Raw genomic sequence first — 6,881 nt, 5'->3', positions numbered from 1 at the left:
TGCCAGATTTTTATTGGGCTGAAGCAGTTGCTACAGCAGTCTACATAATGAACAGGACTCCCACTGCAGCAATACATGGAATGACTCCAGAGGAGAGGTATACTGGTAGGAAACCAGATATTTCTCATTTGAAAATTTTTGGTTGCATTGCCTATGTACATGTGCCAAATGAGCTGAGATCCAAGTTGGATCCAAAAGCTGAGAAGTGCATCTTTATTGGTTACTCTCTGCAGCAAAAAGGGTATAGATGCTATAACCCTTCTACTCGTAAGTTTACAGTGAGCAGAGATGTTGTTTTTGATGAGATGAGTAGCTGGTATAAACCAGTAAATGTGGTTGATGATGAAGATGCACAAAATGGTAATGCTACACAGAATTCACAGCAGCAGTCACAAAATATTAGTGGACCTGGAGCGTCCTCTAGCAGTGGTTCACATTCTTCGCCATGGACAGGCAGATTGAGATCAGGAGAATCTTCTCAAAGCAATGCAGATAGTGGTATGCAGGTATCATGAAAAGGAAAAGAGAAGGTTGATCAGCCCATGTTTGATGTGAATGCAGGTCACTCTTATGTGGATGGTGAATCCAGTGGCTCAGAACAGAGCATTGATGATGAGTTGGGTATTCCTTCTATTGTTACACCTGGAGTAAGGAAGACCAGGGATGTTTTGAGAGCACCTGGGAGTGAACCTACTTTGCGCAGGTCTACAAGAGCTAGGTATCCTATGGATAGGCTGAAATATGATGGATTTACAGCCATTCACTATGCATATATGGTCAAAGTGATACAGGAACCAGAACCCACATCTTTTGAGCAAGCCATGGGAAAAGAAAAATGGGAGAAAGCCATGGATGAAGAAATGGATGCCTTGGAAGCAAATGCTACATGGGAGTTAGTACCTTTGCCTAAAGGTAAGAATGCAATTGGCTGTAAGTGGGTTTATAAGGTGAAGCACAATGCTGATGGTTCTATGAACAGATACAAGGCAAGATTAGTAGTCAAGGGGTATGCACAAACATATGGCATTGACTATGAAGAAACATTTAGTCCGGTTGCAAGGATGGCAACCGTAAGAGCAGTCATTGCTATGGCTGCATCAAAGGGATGGTCTTTACATCAGATGGATGTAAAGAATGCCTTCTTGCATGGTGATTTGCAAGAAGAGGTCTATATGGAGCAGCCACCAGGTTATGTGCATGCTGTTCATCCTGAGTTTGTTTGCAGGTTGAAGAAAGCCTTGTATGGCTTGAAGCAAGCACCTAGAGCATGGTCTGACAAGATAGGACAGTATCTTGTCACTATTGGCTTTCAGATTTCCAAGGCAGATTTCTCATTTTATGTGAGAAAAACAGAGAAATGTATTATGCTGCTTGTCATTTATGTTGATGATTTGATTATGACAGGTGACAGTGATGAAGATATCCTTCATGTGAAAATGCTATTGAAGCAGAAGTTTGAGATGAAGGATTTGGGAGAGCTGCGTTATTTCTTGGGCATTGAGGTGATTAGATCACCAAGTGGGATACAGCTCTTGCAGAGGCAGTATGGATTGGACATGCTGTCCAAATATGGGATGACAGGCTGTAAGCCTATTTCAGTTCCTTTGGAGCAAAATGTGAAGCTGAGCACAGATGCAGGTGAGCTTCTAGAAGACCCTACTATGTACAGACGCATAGTAGGAAGTTTGATTTATATGACTATTACCAGGCCAGATTTAAGCTATGCTGTTGGATTGGTAAGTCAGTTTATGCAGGCTCCAAGGAAACCACATTTGGATGCGGCTAGACGCATACTTAGGTATGTGAAGTCCACATTGCAGTATGGACTATTTTATGAGACTGGGGTTCAGATACAGTTGCATGGATACACTGATGCTGATTGGGCTGGTAGTATTTCTGATAGACGATCTACCAGTGGATATGTATTCTCTTTTGGGAGTGCTGCAGTCACTTGGAGCAGCAAGAAACAGCCTACAGTTGCCTTGTCGAGCACAGAGGCTGAGTACAGGGGTGCAGCAATGGCTGCATGTGAGGTAGCTTGGTTGCATAAGCTACTTTATGATATGCATCAGTCTACAGATGGGCCAATTGTCATTTATTGTGACAACATGAGTAGTATACACTTGGCAAATAACCCAGTCTATCATGCTAGAACAAAGCACATTGAGGTGCATTATCACTATGTGCGAGAGAGGGTTTTACTAGGTCTTATTGATCTAGTTTATGTCAGCACAGAGGATCAGGTAGCTGATATATTCACGAAGGCATTGGGCGCAGAGAAGCTGCGCAAGTTCAGAGACCTGCTTGGTGTGCAGGAATTGGGATTGAGCTCGAGGGGGAGTGTTGAGATATCGAGCTCCACTCGTGATACGCCAGGGTGACCGTTGTATATTTATGTCACCGACTTGTCAGTTGCAGACGCGGTTGGTACACCGCCCATGAATAATAGCTACATGATAGCTATCCTTATCTACTCTAGTTCGTGGCTCAGTTAGTATGCCACCTTAGTTAGTTGAGTTTGGTTTGAGACCCATATATAGGGTTCTTCTATTTCTTTGTACTTGAGTTTTTTTGGCTTACACAACTAAGAAGAGGAAAACTGTTTTCAGCCTCCACCCTTGTGTGTCTTCCCCCATTGTGCAAGCAAGAAAGCTTCAAGCGAGACTCCTTCCTTCTCTCCCACAATCTTGACACAGAATGGGGGACCTACGCTTACCGAGTGATGCCATTTGGACTCTGCAATGCCCATGCTACTTTCCAGCGAGTCATGATGGCCGCATTCCAAAATCATCTGCACGATTTTATTGAGGTATATTTGGATGACTTCTGTGTCTATAGTTTGATCCGTGAACACTGGGGACATTTGGAACAATGCTTTGACCGATGCTGGGAGTATGGGATTTCCCTCAACCCCGACAAATGCATCTTTGGGGTCTCTTCTAGAGTTCTGTTGGGCCACATTGTCTCTGCACAAGGGATATCAATAGACCCTGCAAAGATCGAAAAGATCGCAGCTCTGACAGCACCCACCAACCTCAAACAGTTGAGGGAATTCCTAGGCCATGTGGGTTACTACAGAAGGTTCATAGCTCATTTTGCAACAAAGGCAACCTCCTTGCACAAGCTTCTGAAGAAAGATGCAGAGTTTACTTGGACGAAAGAATGTGACAAAGCCTTCCACACTCTGAAGCAGTGTCTAATTGAGGCACCCATTCTGCAACCTCCTGATTGGACGAAACAGTTCCGTGTACACACAGATGCATCAATTGAAGGTTTAGGCGCAGTTCTCTACCAGAAGGGTTCCTCGAAGCTGGATCAACTGATCTATTATGCAAGCCAGAAAGTCACTAATAGGGAATGGAACTACACAGTGACAGAGCTGGAGTGCTTGGCAATGGTGTTTGCCCTAGAAAAGTTTCGCCACTACCTCCTATCTACCCACTTTAAATTTTATGTGGATCATGAGGCCTTGTCCTTCCTGATGAACAAAGCGGATGTGAAAGGATGAATGATGAGATGGTTCCTTCTATTCCAGGAGTTCGACTTTGAGGTGATTACTAAGCCTGGTCGTTCCCATGTTCTGGCTGATCATTTGTCGCGTATCCCACAAACTGCAGACGAGGAGCAGGATGATCCAGACCTCCCTGATGCTTCCCTATTCTTGGTAGAAACTGTAATTCTCTGGTATGCAGACATTGCCAATTTGCTGGCAACCCAATAGTACCCTCCTGGTATCTCTAGTCGGGAGAGGAAGAAGCTTATGCTAGAATCAGCCCCCTACACCCTGCTAGGCGGTGCACTGTACAAGAAAGGCAAAGATGAAGTGCTCCAAAGATGTGTTGTAGGAGATGAGATTGGGATTGTTTTGAAGGCTTCCCATGACGAGCCATGTGGAGGCCACTTTGTAGGAGAAGCTACAGCCAGGAAGGCTCTGCTAGCAGGTTATTGGTGGCCTACCATTCATAAGGATGCCTATGATTACTGTAAAAGATGTGATGCTTGTCAGAGAATGGGGAAACCCACCAAGACAAGTGCCATGCCACTACAACCTATCCTTCCCTTAAGGCCGTTTGAGAAGTGGGGCATTGACTTCATAGGTCCAATCGATCCTCCCACCAGAAGGAAGCAGAACGGATATATCCTCGTATGTACGGATTATGCCACAAAGTGGTGTGAGGCCAAAGCCCTAAAGCGGGACGATGGTAACAGTGTGGCCCTGTTCATGTACGAGAATATCATCACCTGTTTTGGCAGTCCCTTAGAGCTGGTAAGTGACAGAGGTACTCATTTCCTTAATAAAGTCATGGAAGAGTTGACAGAGTTGTATAAGATCCGCCATCGCAAGTCCACTCCTTATTACCCCAGAGCCAACGGCCAAGTCGAAGTCACCAATCGCATCCTCAGCTCGATTCTAACAAGAACGATTGCCGCACATCGTTGTGATTGGGATGATCGACTTACAGAGGCCCTTTGGGCGTATAGAACCTCCCATAAAGCAGCAACAGGACAGACACCCTTCCAGTTTGGTGTATGGTACAGAAGTTGTTTTGCCTGTTGAACTGGAATTGCCCTCTTTGAGAGTGGCTATCAAAGAGCGTTTGGGGGACGATGATTCACTGCAACACAATCTCCTGCACTTGGAATGTTTGGACAAAATTCGTAGGATGGCTCTACAGTGTATGGAAGCCACGCAAGCTCGACGTAAGGCTTACCATGACAGCTTCATCAAGCATAAGGAGTTCAAAGAAGGTGATTTGGTCCTAGCCTATGATTCACGATTTGGCAAGTTTCCTGGCAAACTCCAACAACGGTGGATGGGCCCATATAAGGTACTTGCCGTCAACCCTAATGGCTCTGTCCAAGTGCAGACCGTTGATGCCTCTGATGATCCCTTCATGATCAATGGATATCGCCTGAAGAAGTACTTCCCTCCTTGGGGATCTTGACAATCACGGTCACTTGATCCTTTCCCCCGTTGGCGTGGCACTGTAACTCTTATGATGCTACTTCTGATAGCCGTTCTTCAGCCACTCTTGATGAAGTGGACGCAACCCTCTGTCCCCTCAAACCCCCCTTCCAGCCTTGATCTCGGATCCTCTATTTTCCACCAGCAACAGTGGCGAGGTTGGTTCTGACAAATGGTCTTTCTACCATTCCCTTGCTTAATTTGAAGAGAAAAAAAAAAGGAAAAAAGAAAAAAAGAAAGAAAGAAAGAAAAAGAAAACATATTGGTCATGGGAGAAAAGGACTTAGGTCCCTATCATGCCGACCTATTCTTCGAGAAAAGGTGGAAACACCCTCGAGAATAGGGAAAAACAAGCAACAAATAAAAAGAAGAAGAAAAAAAAAACAACAGAAAAAAAACGAAAACAAGAAAAACAAATCTGTTATGAGAGAAAAGGAAGCAATTCCCTGTCATAGCAGGCCTCGTTCCAAGAAAAGGTGATAAACACCCTTGGGTGAGAAGCTGGATGTGGAAAAGGTGGCAACACCCAGTAGTCCAGAAAGTGGATTCATCAATTGATATTCCCAGGATCCAATTCCGAAGTTGCCTCCCTTGGTACGCTGTGTCCTGGGTCTCTCTGCAAAGTGTCTAACTGTCCTCTAGCAGACGACATGTTCCTATCCAACTCAACATTCGATTTGATGGCTACCTCCCTGGGTACGCCTCTTCAGCAACTGATGACGCGATCTTCATCGACAAACAATCGAGTGACGTGAGCTTTCATCCTAACCGGATGGGGACGTGAGTATGGGTTGCCCTCTGTAACTATCAACAGAGAGTGAGACAGAGGGTGGAGCGAGTGACCAGTCTTTTCCCTCCAAATCAAATGAGAGGTGAGTAGTGTGAATGAAGTGTTGCACGCCACTGCACCATAAGGCTCCCTGGCCTTCCTTCTCGCACCGTATGCCGGCACGGGGCGGGATGCACAGTTGCACCATCCAATGCACACAAGGCATACAACCTTTGCACAAGTGACTGTGAGGATATCATCAATGGGTTTCAGGAAAAGGTTGCCCTCCTGTATCTATCAACAGAGCGTGAGACAGAGGGTGGGCTAAGTGTGACAGAAGTTTCTTCAATCAATTGCCGAGAGGTGAGATTGAGGGACGTTACGACACTTGGAGTCAGGTATGTTCCCGTTTCCCTATGCACCCATGGGATGGGTCTCTACCGTCAACACAAGACATGTCACCCTGTTCTGTACACTGCACTGTAAGGCTCCCTTGCCTTCCTCCTTGCACCTATGCCAGATGGGTTGGACGCACTAATGCACCATCAACTGTGCACCCTGGCGTACTCCCTCTGCACCATTCCCCTATCGATTCCTAAACCGGGTATAAGATATGGGTTTCAATCATTCTTCCTCGAGTGATATTAGTCATGGGGTGAGTGATTGTTCTTTCATTCCATTTGAGTGACTGTGAGTTGAGTGCAATATCCCTCATCATCGACGAATTTCATGTGATTCCTTTAACCAGCTACCTCTTGAATGCTGCCACATGGTCCCTGCCATGACAGACATGTGCTGTGAAGATGCCTTGGTACCTCCAGCAGCTGACAACGACACCGGATGTGTCATCGACAATCAACCTTGATTCTTGACAAAATGGGCCAAGTTTTGTAACCTTACAACTTTTGTTTCTCAGTGACGTTCATGTTTTAAGTGTGGGGACGTTAGTGGATGGTCTGTGGCGTGGTCCTAGGTCCCTGTTGCTCGGTTGCCCCTATCCGTTAAGGTCTTAAGTGTGGGGACGCGTCCTTGCGCGTCTACATTGCATACCCTTCTGCATATGCCTCAACCTCCTCATGCATGTATGCCATGACTTGTCGTTACCTTGATAGGGTCCCTTCCCACCCATTCGTTCATTTTTCACCT

This window comes from Lygodium microphyllum, chromosome 2 (genome assembly GCF_053477565.2).
Source record: "Lygodium microphyllum isolate KBCC chromosome 2, Lygodium_microphyllum_v1.1.10, whole genome shotgun sequence".
Classification (NCBI taxonomy): Eukaryota; Viridiplantae; Streptophyta; class Polypodiopsida; order Schizaeales; family Lygodiaceae; genus Lygodium; species Lygodium microphyllum.
This window is presented reverse-complemented; position numbering follows the sequence as displayed.